This window comes from Delphinapterus leucas, chromosome 6, assembly GCF_059928025.1.
Source record: "Delphinapterus leucas isolate spDelLeu-1000000601 "Yukka" chromosome 6, BTC_Dleu_Yukka2, whole genome shotgun sequence".
In the NCBI taxonomy this organism is placed as follows: Eukaryota; Metazoa; Chordata; class Mammalia; order Artiodactyla; family Monodontidae; genus Delphinapterus; species Delphinapterus leucas.
The window spans coordinates 13,421,127-13,435,349 of NC_143134.1; positions in this window are offsets into that span (position 1 = coordinate 13,421,127).

Genomic DNA, 14,223 nt, shown 5'->3' on the forward strand with positions numbered 1-14,223 from the left:
GCGGCTGGGCCCGTGAGCCATGGCGGCTGAGCCTGTGCGTCCGGAGCCTGTGCTCCGCAACGGGAGAGGCCACAACAGTGAGAGGCCCGTGTACGGCAAAAAAAAAAAAAAAAAAAAAAGTACACACAAGAGTGGCAGTTATAGGGACTTCCCTGGGCTAGTGGTTAGGATTCCGGGCTTTCACTGCAGTGGCCCAGGTTCAACCCCTAGTCGGGAAAGATGCTGCAAGGCACGTGGTACGGCCAAAAAAAAATCTCCGAGGAAAAGAGCGGCATTTATATATACTTCTGGGTATTCTATTATGCTTCTTACATGCTTTGGGGTCTTCTATTTCAATCCATTGGTCTATTGTGGCATCATCATTATTCTGGTTTTGATTACCAGACCATTATCACATATTGCAATATCTGGTAGGGAAAAAAAAACACAAAAGAACATATTAAACAAGAACAAAATTACAATTTCTTAAAAACTGGCTTTTATTTTTATGCTGAAATAACTGAGCTTATCTTCCTCCCCTTACAGATTCATTAATGTCAAAGAAGTGGCTATCAACAATTTATGAAAAACAGAAAATAATTTTAACAACTTGGGAAAGGAATGCAGGATAATGAAGCTACATAATCATAGGGGAAATGTGGAGGGGACATGTGAACAATTGGTTCCCAAGGGGAAGGCAGCAGCTACATGTCTGGGGAAAGGTGACACAGATGTGTAGACCTTAGAAGGAAAAAGCAGATGAGCGCCAAGGTATTCAACTGTAGCTGAACCTCAATATATAGGCTTAGTAACTTTTTGTCTATGTTGTGTGGGTTTTTTTTTTTTTTTAATATTTATATATTTGTCTGTGCTGGGTCTTAGTTGTGGCACGCGGGATCTAGTTCCCTGACCGGGGATCCCCGAGCAGTGAAAGCGTGGAGTCCTAACCACAGGACCACCAGGGAAGTCCCCTGTCTGTGGTTCTGATTTTGCTATTTTCATGTCCACACAGAGTAATGTGGCATGAGCGGCCAACTGTAAATCAAGGATGCTTGCTTTCTTATGCTCCTGGCCACCATCTCGCTTTACACCTGTGTTATTCATCGTGTAATAACTTCTATGACAACCCCAAGCTTCGGGGGTGTAACGCAGTGGAGGCTAAGTTCTTGCTTGGTCACAGTCCAGTACGAGTGCAGTAGGAAGAAGCGGGGGACTCTTCCACACATGCCCTCAGAGGGACTCTTCCAGCCCGTTGACCTTGTCTTCCCCTGAATTCTGTTCATCTGACGACGGGCAGAGGAAAAGACAGAACTTGGAGGACTGTGTACGCTGATGATCAGGGGCCAGGCCTGCAAGTGGTGTACGTTATTTCCATTGGCCAGAACGCAGTCACGTGACCCCTGTACGAGGGTCTGGGAAACGCACTAAGGCTGTGCTTCCGGAAGAACCGGGAGGAGTTTGGGGAACACACAGTGGGCCCTGCGTAGCATACCTACTACCCTCCCGGGGGATGAGGCTGTGCGCTCTGCTGAAACCCCGCCTGCAAAACTCTAGCATTCAGTCCTTCGGTCTTTCATTTTCTTGTACTTTATGCTTTGAAACAGCTATTCTTCGAATTTGTAGAAATAAGAAGGAACTTTACTACCCGGTGAGTTTTTTTGTTTTTTTTAAATTTAATTAATGTATTTTTGCTGTGTTGGGTCTTCATTTCTGTGCGAGGGCTTTCTCTACTTGTGGCAAGAGGGGGCCACTCTTCATCTCGGTGCGCAGACCTCTCACTATCGCGGCCTCTCCTGTTGCGGAGCACAGGCTCCAAACGCGCAGGCTCAGTAGTTGTGGCTCACGGGCCTAGTTGCTCTGCGGCATGTGGGATCCTCCCAGACCAGGGCTCGAACCCGTGTCCCCTGCATTAGCAGGCAGACTCCCAACCGCTGCGCCACCAGGAAAGCCCCCCAATGAGTTTTTTAAAATTCGTATTAGAGTATAGTTGCTATACAATGTTGTGTTAGTTTCTGCTGTACAGTAAAGTAAATCAGCTAAACGTATACATCTATCCCCTCTTTTTTGGGTCTCCTTCCCATTTAGGTCACCACAGAGCACTGAGTAGAGCTCCCTGTGCTATACAGCAGGTTCTCATTAGTTATCTATTTTATACATAGTAGTGTATATATGTCAATCCCAATCTCCCAATTCCTCCCACCCCCTCTTCCCCGCTTGGTTTGAGCTGGGTGGTAGACGGTAGGTCTAAATGAAGACGGGGGACTAGTCTGGAGCTGCTGCGCGTGGTTGGGTGAGGTTGTGCTGCTCTGAAACCACAGGGCTCATACTGCAGGGGATCAGTAAATGCAGGTTGATGGAAACTCTAAGTGGTAAAGTTCCTCTTTTAACTCACTGATGCTAAAGCATGAGAATGCAGATTTTAAATGATGGACAGTTGTTTTAAATGCCTGCTTGTATGCAGGTGTGAATTCTTATTCCCAGCACCTTCTCTCTGTGCAATCAACATTTTTAAAAAACCTTTGAAGTAAAACAATCTGCATTTTAAAATTTCCATATATAATACAATGAATTCAATAAACGGTCACTTAAGGAAAGAGAAAGGTAATGAAAAATTCTGATTTCTAATGCTGAGATTTCAAAATTAAAGAAGCAAAATAAAATTTAAAACCTCAGATGCAACAGATTTGAACTATTGATATTTTCCCCCTTGATTGATTTGCTTTTGTTATTAAGCATTAAATGACTCATGAAATCAGACATCGTCATATACTCCTTTGCAATCATTTATTTAACTGACCTATTTCTAGGCAAGAGACACAGTTCAAGTCGCTTGGTAGACTTCACAAGAGGAACTGGTGATTGAAATTTTATTTAATGTTGAATTAAAGAATTGTAATAATTTATTTCCTCTTGCTAACACATCTGATTTAAGATTTCCTCAATCCTTAGCTTAAGCAATTGAGGATTTTCCTTAGATTGCATTCATGGATTATTAACCTCCTGTTTTCTCAAGTTCGGTTAAAAATAATTCTAGGGCTTCCCTGGTGGCGCAGTGGTTGAGAGTCCGCCTGCCGATGCAGGGGACATGGGTTCGTGCCCCGGTCCGGGAAGATCCCACATGCCATGGAGCGGCTGGGCCCGTGAGCCATGGCCGCTGAGCCTGCGCGTCCGGAGCCTGTGCTCCACAACGGGAAAGGCCACAGCAGTGAGAGGCCCACATACCGCAAAATAAAATAAAATAAAATAAATAATAATAATTCTAATTTGTTGCACAATTCTAGTTCTAGTTTACTTTTTCTCTTTTCTGTGCTCCCAGATTTCTGCTCCCCAAATTTTTTGTTTCAATTTTTTTCTTTTCTTATCATACATTATCCGTAAAGAGCTTCAAAGGTAGCAATGCTCATTAGCATCCCCTTCCTTCCTTCCTTCTTCCTTCCTTCCTTCTTCCTTCCTTCCTTCCTCCCTCCCTCCCTCCTTCCCTCTCTCTCTTTCCTTTCCTTTCTTTCCTTTTGACCATAAGGCATCAACTAGAGTGAATCATGGCAGTGAAACTCTTGATAAGTTCATGATGTCAGCCATTATGGCATAACACTGAATGACAGGTACCCAGAAAAAGAGTGTTTTCACACAATTCTAATAGTAGAAAGGGATATTTGGAAATCGTTATAAAATAGAGCGTTAAATTTTTAGAGGTAGTAGTGAGAAGAACGGCCAAGCAAAAGAAACACTTTCTAAAACCATTAATCATTCCATTTGGATTTCCCAGGCTGTGAGCTCCATAAGAGCAGGACGTTGTGTCCTCTGTCTGGCACAGTCACTCAACATGTGTTGCATGAATGTATCAGTGAAATCATATGTGAACGGTGAGGCTTATTACATACCCTCGAACCTTTCAAATACAACCAGAATCCTTTCCATGTTGAGATATGAAAATTTGTGCATAATGTGTTAGAAGAAAGTTATACAAATGCTTTTAAAACTGTGAATAGTTTGTCTTTTTTAAAAAAGAAAGCAAACTGGACAGTCATAAATATTTCCAGGGCCTAGTCCACTGGTTGATGTTCTTTGATCCGTGCTGATGGAAAACTGTCAAATCACATTGAAAATGTCTCCTTGTGATGAAAACAGTTTCATTTCTGGAGTCAATTTGCTACCTGCTCCTTTTTTTTTTTTTTTTTTTTTTGCGGTACGCGGGCCTCTCACTGTTGTGGCCTCTCCCATTGAGGAGCACAGGCTCCGGACGCGCAGGCTCAGCGGCCATGGCTCAGGGGCCCAGCCGCTCCGTGGCATGTGGGATCTTCCCGGACTGGGGCACGAACCCGCGTCCCCTGCATCGGCAGGTGGACTCTCAACCACTACGCCACCAGGGAAGCCCCTACCTGCTCCTTTTTTGATTTAGAAAATTTTAAAAGAAAACAAAAATATGTTGGATTTAAACCATCTTATTAAAAATTGTGTCAACAACAGAACAATGAAGGAACAGCATTGCTCTCGTTCACCTTCCACAGGTTCACGAAGTCATCCCTGTTACTGTAGTTCCTTTTCTAGAGCACAACCCACCGTGATGTCTTGTCCCAATATCTGTAGCTCCCGCCCATTTGTAAGCTCCCCAGAGGCCAGGAGCAAGGTCCTCAATCCGAGTCCCTGTGTAATGCCTGGCACATGGTATGCACTCATATATATATATATTTTTTGGTGGTACACGGGCCTCTCACAGTTGCGGCCTCTCCCGTTGCAGAGCACAGGCTCCGGACGCGCAGGCTCAGCGGCCATGGCTCACAGGCCTAGCCACTCCGCGGCATGTGGGATCTTCCCGGACCGGGGCCCGAACCCGTGTCCCCTGCATCGGCAGGCGGACTCTCAACCACTGTGCCACCAGGGAAGCCCTGCACTCATATTTTTAAGCAAAAAGTAATTTGGTGGCATAAAATTGAAATTTGTTCTTAATATTTTTAAAAAAATAAAACTCCCAAATTCTCTTACTCTCGGAGGTAATCCTGAGATCAACTTGGTTATTTGTTAAAATGTTAAGCAGTCTGCCTAATAGCTGTTTGCAGACGGGCCGAGCTGTTGCATTTTGTTTTGTCCTGTCTTCCCATCAGATTGCTGTCAGTGAGGTGCTCGTAAGCACTGCTCTGAATGTAATGGGTAAGCAGACACCAGGACATAGTTACTTGCTCCTTGAGTCTGAAGGGCGCCTAGTACAGGTATTACATGCCCTAGAATGCAGCAGCTATTTAGCAGACAGAAATTGTCTGAACTGAAGAAGAGCGCTGGCTTCTCTTCCTTCAGTCTTTTAGGAAAATAAATATTTGTGCATTCTTAACATTATCTGGTAATGGGAGGCGAGGGACTCTAAGCTGAACCACGTGGACTCCAGGCTCTCTGTTGCTCTCAATCCACACCCAATGTGGTCTGGTTTCCTCCCTTTCCTGTTGTCCTTAAGATTATTTCTAAAATCCTTGGTTTAGCCATCGCGCTCCGTGGATCACTCACACCAGCCGTAGGACCGCTTTCTGTTCTTTTATCTCCCTCAGCCACCTTCTTGGCTGGGTAACACCTACTCCTGCATCAGTCTGCTCTTCAAGGAGCCCCTCTGTGATCCACTGGATTTAGGTAGCATGAGGCGCCTCCGTTGCATCGTGTACTGAATCTGAAGTGGGTCTCATCATAACACACCTTACATAACTTACTGTCCACCTTCCTTCTGGGCCTCTAAGCTCTGTGAGAGCAGGGGATTTTCCCGGCTCATCCAGCGCTGTGTCTCCAGTGCCCATGCTCAGTTTACGAACACTTAATTAAACTGAACAAATGATTCATGTCTTCAACTTGATATAGGAGTTTCCATCGAGTAAAAGGAAACCTTAGACTGGGAGTTTATAGAAATGGGTTCAAATCTTATTTGCAGCACGGTGTGTTGTAAGGCCAGTTTCTTTGACCTTGGTCCCCCTCTTCCAACAAAGCAAGTAAAATAGCTTAGGGGCTTCCCTGGTGGCGCAGTGGTTGAGAGTTCGCCTGCCAACGCAGGGGACGCGGGTTCGTGCCCCGGTCCGGGAAGATCCCACATGCCGCGGAGCGGCTGGGCCCGTGAGCCATGGCCGCTGAGCCTGCGCGTCCGGAGCCTGTGCTCCGCAACGGGAGAGGCCACGGCAGTGAGGGGCCCGCGTACCGCAAAAAAAAAAAAAAAGCTTAATTTAGGTTGCCCCATCACAGTTTGTGAAGCTGAGACACTCTTGCACTATGATAAACTCAGCAGAGGTACTTTGGTCCCCTGAAGATGACGGTTACGCATGCAACGTGGCTGTAAAGACCAGCAATTAAACAACAGTTCTCCCATCGGGGCAGGGCAAGGGCTGTCCTCGAGGCACAGCAGGGACTGTCCTGTAGCTCTGCCTCTGGGGCCGCACAGCCCGGACTCCTCCAGCTACTGACCAGAGGGGATATCTGTCTGCTGTTTCCCCAGAGTCCACGCAAGACAGAATCATTTCTATTATTTTATTTGTGAACTCTACCCATTAGTGCTCGGTGCCAGGACAACCGCAATGTACCTTTGTGGGTCTCTGTGATTCCCATTTAAAGCCTAATGAGGTCAGTCAAAAGTGAGGCCAAATTCACCACTTATTATTTATCATTTGTATCCAACTTCCAAAAAGAGGAGAACAGGCTGTTTAAATCATACCCTAAGAGCAGGAAAGATCAGGGTAACTGGAGTGGTGGATAGTAGGGGTTAGGGCTCAAGCAGGTGACACATGGGGTAAATGGGACATTGACTACAGGCCCTAGATCGGGAGTGTTTCATCCCTCTGTTTTCTTGCTCTTTCTCTTGGAGATGTCAGAATATTTCTTTTTAGACGTCAAAAGAAAAAACAAAAGACCTCCTAGTTCCTGACCTGTATAGGTCAATGCAGAAGAACTGGTGTTTCTTCTTAGGTTTCCTCCTTTCCAATTACTCACGTCTTGGTTCAATAATTAAAATACACCCGCTGGATGAATCACGTGGTGGGACAATATATGTAATGGAATCTCAGCCACACCCCATTGGTAAGAATAACAAACAGCTCAGCCAACGTGTCTATGGTCCTCGGTACTCAGGAAAAGGCTTGTTCTCAAAGTCTGTGCCCCACAATGAGCGTGAATGTTCATCAGTCAGCTCCTGTCCTCCGAGACCCTCCAGTCTCTGTAGATGGGATCTGTGCTGAAGATTTTTGTTTTCTTTTTAAAACGCAGGAAAAGAAAATCTTGTAGGTTTTTTTACCATAACCTACCTAATGTGACCTATTAAGTCATCCCCTTGGCTGTGGATCTCCGTTTTATTTCGCTGACTTCACCCTGTTTTCCTGGTTCCCACCTCTTTCTTAACACTTGGTTTTTAAAAGGTGAAAAACTTAATAACCACAAAGCCAGGAACAACCAAGAAACCACAGCCTTATTTTTAGACAACACATAAATCATCCCGGAAAAGGTCTCTATCCTAAGGATTTCCCCAGATGTACATTCTACAATTCCCTCTGTATTTTTAGTTCAAGAGTCACAAAACCCAAAGTTTGTATTCTTTGTCATTCAAAAAAGAAATTTGCACCCAAAGTGTGAAATTAATGGCCAGCTTTTGCTGTTGTTGTCATTTATCATCTCTGGGAGCAGGATCATGATCTTGAGAAACAGTAGCTACCTCTCTATTTTACTCATGTGAGCTACGTGCAAACCAAAGAATTCTGGTCTTTAAAAAATGTTCCAGGGCTTCCCTGGTGGCACAGTGGTTGAGAGTCCGCCTGCCAATGCAGGGGACACGGGTTCGTGCCCTGGTCTGGGAAGATCCCACATGCCGTGGAGCAGCTGGGCCCATGAGCCACAACTACTGAGCCTGCGCCTCTGGAGCCTGTGCTCCACAACGGGAGAGGCCACAACAGTGAGAGGCCCGCGTACCGCAAAAAAAAAACAAAACAAAAAGTTCCATATATTAACTGACTTATTTTGTTTTGCCTTAGAAACATTCTGTATCGTATCAGTGGGATTCCATTAATGGGATGGGTGTGGGGAAGATGGAGTATTCATCATTTAAAAACAAATTGTTAAAAAGTAAGTTAACTTATTTATAGTACCTATTAAACATTCACTTTATGTTCACCTATACATGAACATAAATCACAAAATTAGAGCATAATTCATAAAACTAGATATTCTGTCAGGTGGGCAAAACCTGTATTGTTCATGGAACCTTGAACCTAAACATTATAGAAACTTGAACCTAAAACATTAAGTAGATAAATATGACATATAATAGGTCAGTTATTTCTAAAGTGTAGTAAAGTTGGGGTTAAAAGGGATGATTAAGTAGAATGTGAATTTTTAAAATTTTGATAATTATGCATTAATTTTAATAAGTGTTGAAAAATTAATACCACAGTCCTGTGATTTTACTAGTATCATTGTTTAGTACAAAGCTAAACTTAACTTTATAAAAGTATATAATTTTAATGGAAAATATTAAGCAATAATATGTATACTACTCTAGGTATGACTAAAAATGGCATAAACAGTACCAAGATGAATAAAGTTCAGGAAACACTAACACAGGTAACTCGCTAGTATTGGTACCACATCTACTATATGACTTAAGTGTTACAAAACTGAAATCAGATTATCATAGAAAGTGTGGTGATTTGGCTCACCTGTTACCACATTTACATAGCATCATTAGGGAAATAACAGTTCCTTAACATTTAGTTCTTAGGCTTTTTCCATTTAATTATTCAGTCAATGAATATGGTGAATCTTTGAAAACGTATTAAGCATCTACTATGTACAAGGCCTCTGATGGGTAATTTCCAGGAATATAGAACTCTTTTAAAGACACACCACTTTCTTTCTTTAAAATTTTTTTGATAAGGTTTATTTTGAAAAGTAACATTTTCATAATCAATAATTTAGATAAGAAAGAGGAATATTGAGAAGATTCCCAACAATCCCACTATTTAGACAGAGATCAAAATGTTAGTGGGTTATTTCCTTATAGGCTTTTTTAAATGAAAATATTTATTTTATTAACGAGTTAGAACCAGAATGTACTTTTTTTTTTTTTTTTTTTTTTGCGGTACGCGGGCCTCTCACTGTTGCGGCCTCTCCCATTGAGGAGCACAGGCTCCAGACACGCAGGCTCAGCGGCCATGGCTCACGGGCCCAGCCGCTCCACGGCATGTGGGATCTTCCCAGACTGGGGCACGAACCTGTGTCCCCTGCATCGGCAGGTGGACTCTCAACCACTGCGCCACTAGGGAAGCCCTGCACTTACTTTTGTATCATATTTTCCCCCACTTACTGTTTCCATTTTCCCATGCTACTATTTTCTAAAACATGATTTGAAGGACCAAATACACCATTTAACTATTCACCTACCAGTACCTGTGGCTGAGTTCTAGCCAATAAAAGTTATCAGAAGGAATGTTCACTGCTCCAGGCCTGGCTCTTAAAACTCATCATAGGGGATCGATCCTGCACCTGCTCTTTTTTTCCCTAAATTGCCAGCTAGATGCAAAGAATCCAGTGGAGGGCTTGGGTTCCTCAGGGGATGGGAGATCCACTGAATGGGAAAAGCCTGGATCCCTAACGGGCTGGGAGGGGCGGAGTCCCTTCCCTCCCCACAACCTGCGAAGAGGATGGGATTGTGATGTGATACATTTTCATTGTATGAAGCCCCTGAAGTTGTGGGGTTGTTTGTCATAGCAATCAGTCTACCCTCATTCATTGATGTTCTTCCTCAAAGTCTTAAAATCTTCCAAACTCCTGTTCCCTGGTTTGGAAGCACCTTTTCTATGGGCCTTATTTTGACTTTTTCAGTTTGCTTAATCTGAGCTGAAGTCATTTATCTGGTCGTCAACTGGATGCGCGAATGTACTTTATTTCACTTACTGCCACTTCTCAAACCTAAGCAGAACAGGTTGCTACGCATGATTTTGCCCTAGAAGACAAATGTTCTACCAAGAACTTATTTAAGAAGGTCCTGCATATCTTCTCCTTCTCCACCATCCACCTCGTTTTCTAACACTCTGTACCAAAAAGTTCACGGAACCTACAATCTTTAGGATGTACTTAGCCTAAGTATGCTTCAGTATCTCATTTGAGGCCATTATACTTCCAGGACACAATGTAAGGTGAACCACTAGAGGTTTTTGCTCCAGGGGTGATATCGTTGAACTTATATTTTAGAAAAATAATAGTAGTGGTAGGTCGAATGGTTTTAAGAAATAGGAGATTAAACGATGGGAACATGGTAAAGAAACTGCAAAGAAATGTGAATCATAGCAGTGGGAAGAGATGCAAAAGGAAACATCAGTGATGGGGTGGTCCTGACTTGTTAATGATGAAATCTGGAAGGAAAAGTGGAAGAAACTATGAAAGATGTCTTAGAAATTTCTTTTTTAAGTGTCAATGGCTAAATCAGGAGCCTAGGAAGAAGAGACGATTTGGTGGGAAAATAAATGAATTCCACTTAACGGAACTGAAACCTTGTGAATGGGTCAATCCTCACACAGATTCAAAACTGAGGAAAAGAAAAAGAACTAGAACTGAATTCTAAACAATGCTGTCTTTTTAGATAGCGGAATTTGTGATGAGACTGACAATGAGTGGCCCGAGAGACAGGAAAACAACCAAGCGCCCAGAGGCCAAGGGATGAGAACATTTCAGTAACAGTTCTACTGTACTGTTTAACCCGTCCATTAACTTAGTATTTTTTTATTTCTGGAAATTAGGTCTTTTCTCAATTTTACTCATATTTTCAGAGCTCTCTTTTCACTTCTTGAAGTGTATTAAATGTGATTATATTCTGTGTCTGGTCATTCTAACTGCTAAGTTTTCCAGGCAGCCTATCTTGTAGAATATTATTTCCCACCCAGGGCTTTGGGAGTTTAGTGATTTTCAACTGTGAGTGACTCATCTTCTTAGGGACACAGGAACAGGACATTTTTCAAAGCCTGAGGTGAAGAGAGTTCTTTCAAAAAGGATTCACATTTGCAGTTCAGATGCCTTGTGACGCCATTAGTCTGGGATCACTTTAAGTTCTTGGTCTGAGGTTTTTCTAGGCATCCAGGTTGTGTGAATTCTGACTGCAAACCAGGGTCAGGGCCACATTATGATGACTAGTTTCCTAGTTGGATGGTGTGGGCTATGTGTGGAGGGACGTTTCTCTTCAGGGTGAGGGGAATGGGTTCACTCAGTTCTCTCACCTTGGGGATGGAACCCTTCAGGGATCCTAGTTTTTGAGGTCCTATTAGGCTTTCCACTTTGGGATGGACCCTGAATTTGTTTTCTGTTCCTAAATCCTTGAACTCAGGATGTAAAAGATACTCAGGCACCCTAGGTTTGGCCAAAGCCCTAAGGCAAAAGCCAGCTTCCATACTCAGCTTACCTGTCTGTTCAGTCTTTTACCTTAGTATTTATTTTCTTGTTACCCATGCATGGACGCATTTAGAAAGATTGCAGAGGTGTTTCACCTGGCACTTCCAGTTGTTTTCATCAGCTCAGTTGGCCCCGCACCTTAACTGCCACTGTTACTTGGGAGATTCTATCTCCAAGTACAGGTAGTTCCACTTGAGAATATACTGTACACATGAAAATCTAAACCAAATTGCCGAGTATCACAAAAGTAATAACGTGTGCTGCCAGAGCCTTTAAAGAGTTTGTTTTACAGGTTTTTAATTTAACTACTTACAAACAGCCTGGAAGCAGCACAACAACTTCAGTGATTTGGAACCATAATAGTTGAAGAGTAATCAAAATATACCCATATTCTGACCTATTCTAACCACCTCCACGGTCAGAATCCTCGTCCAGGCTACCACGAGCCCCTGTCTGGATTATGAAAATAGCCTTCTAACTGGCCCTTGCTTTTATCGTTGTTCCTTTCCTTAACAAACCCAGAAGCCAGAGGCTGTGGTCCTACTTGGATGTGAGTTACATCGGGCCACCCCACCCACACTTTCTCAGCCAAAGCTCTCCTCTCGTCCTTGCTTTTCCTAAAACAAGCAGGAATGTTCTTGCCTCAGGGCCTTTGTATCTGCTGCCCTTTCGGCCTGAAGCCACCTCCGCTCAGGTAGCCATTCGCCCTGTTCCCTCAGCCCTTCAGGTCTTGTCCAGATATTATCCCCTCAATGCGACTGTCTCAGACTCTTTAAAATTGAAACCTTCCCTCACTCCCATCCGCATTCCAAATCCCACTTCCCTCCTTGATTTCTTTCCACAGTATTTGTCTTCTACTACACCACCTAAGTAAATGAGTTATTCTTGTAAGCTCTTAGGATAATTCTTGGCACGTAAGTGATATACCAGCATCGATAACAATACATAATCATTTACATACCTTGTTTATTGTCTGACTCCATGACCACAAGGATTTCTGCTCCTCTAGTTTCCTGCTGTTTCCCATCATTTAAAACAATGGCTAGCACACGATACGTGCTCCAAACACTGCTGAATAAATAGAAATATCTATAAATATACAATAAAAGATCATAACAAGGGATTGTTAAAAATCTTTTTACATAGTTTGAGAAATAGAAGCCATCCCATAAGACCAAGACCTCAAAGACCATTCTCCAAAAAAAATAAAAAGGAATTAAAATTCAAATTTCAAAACTCTTTGCGATATGCCAAAAGGTACATTTATCTAAACGACAGTAATTTTTTATGCAAAAAGATCTATTTCGCATTGCCTTGACCAGTAGCTCTAAGAATACCATACTTCACTAAGTCTCGATTTGCATACAGGTACCACAATAACACCCATGCATATCATATGCCCTCACAAGTGAAAAGTCACAAACCAAAGTTTTAAATGACAAGTGTTTTGAGCTCCCGTGAAGATCACCACTCTGGGCCCACATCTCCCAGGTGTGGCCCTCCAAGTCGTCATTAACATAGAGCCACGTGTTCAAATAAAGAGAAAATGTACTGTTCACCGTTCAGTCTGAAAAGATGAAATTTCTGGGCATCAGCCAGGTGGGGAATGACGTCGTTGGAAAACGTAAGGCTTAGAATTACCAGATATCTGCTCCCAGGCCAGCCTCTAATTCCTGGATCATTTAGGATAATCTCCCTGCGTATACCCAGCATACACCTCAGTTTCATTCGTATGCAACTTTGCTTATCTCCTTTGAAGCGTCAGAAAAGGCTTCTAGGCATAGTCAATTACTAAAAATAACCCAATCTTATTATAACTAGTCAAAACCATTCAGAAGATGGTGCAAAGCTCTTCTTTGTCGTTCCCATCATGTGCCTTTTGGGCTGCAGGCTGCCTCGGACAAGCAGGACAATGTTCCTTCGTCCTTGGCCCCTTTCTTCTGCTCCACACCGCTTCACCTCCCTGCAGAGAGCCTGCTCATCCAGCTACACCTATTGTGGTCCGGCCAGAGAGATTTGGCAAAATGCATCACCTAGAATCTCACATTCTTTAACATGGGAACCTGACACCTTCAAGAGAAACCAGCCTCTGTTTTGCTAATACAGTTGGCAGTCTGCTGACAGTGGGTTCTACGTCCTGAAACTATTTGGAAAAAAGAAAATTCCAGAAAGTTTCAAAAAGCGAAACTTGAGGGGCTTCCCTGGTGGCGCAGTGGTTGAGGGTCCGCCTGCCGATGCAGGGGACACGGGTTCGTGCCCCGGTCCGGGAAGATCCCACATGCCGCGGAGCGGCTGGGCCCATGAGCCATGGCCGCTGAGCCTGCGCGTCCGGAGCCTGTGCTCCGCAACGGGAGAGGCCACGGCAGTGAGGGGCCCGCGTACTGCAAAAAAAAAAAAAAAAAAACACACACACACACAAAAAGCAAAACTTGAATTTGTCACACTAATGGGAACTATTTAAATAGCATTTACATTGTACTTAACAACTATTTACATACTATTTACATTGTATTAGGTATTATAAGCAACCTAGAGATGATTTAAAGTATAAAGAAAGATACGCATAAGTTATATGTGAATATATATCATTTTACACAAGGGACTTGAGCATCCTCGGGTTTTGGTCCGAGGGGTCCTGGAACCAATCCCCCTCAGATAACGAGGGACAACCGTACTGATCATCTCTCGGAGCATAACTTTGATGCACCAGAGGTGGAACAGAAAGAAGCTCTTTCAGTAAGAGGCACCAAGAACCCACCTATCTTACATAAAATGAGAGTTGGCTAGACTCTCATTTCTAATTTCCCTTCAAGTATTAAAGTTTCATGAAATTAGAGTATGAAATTCACT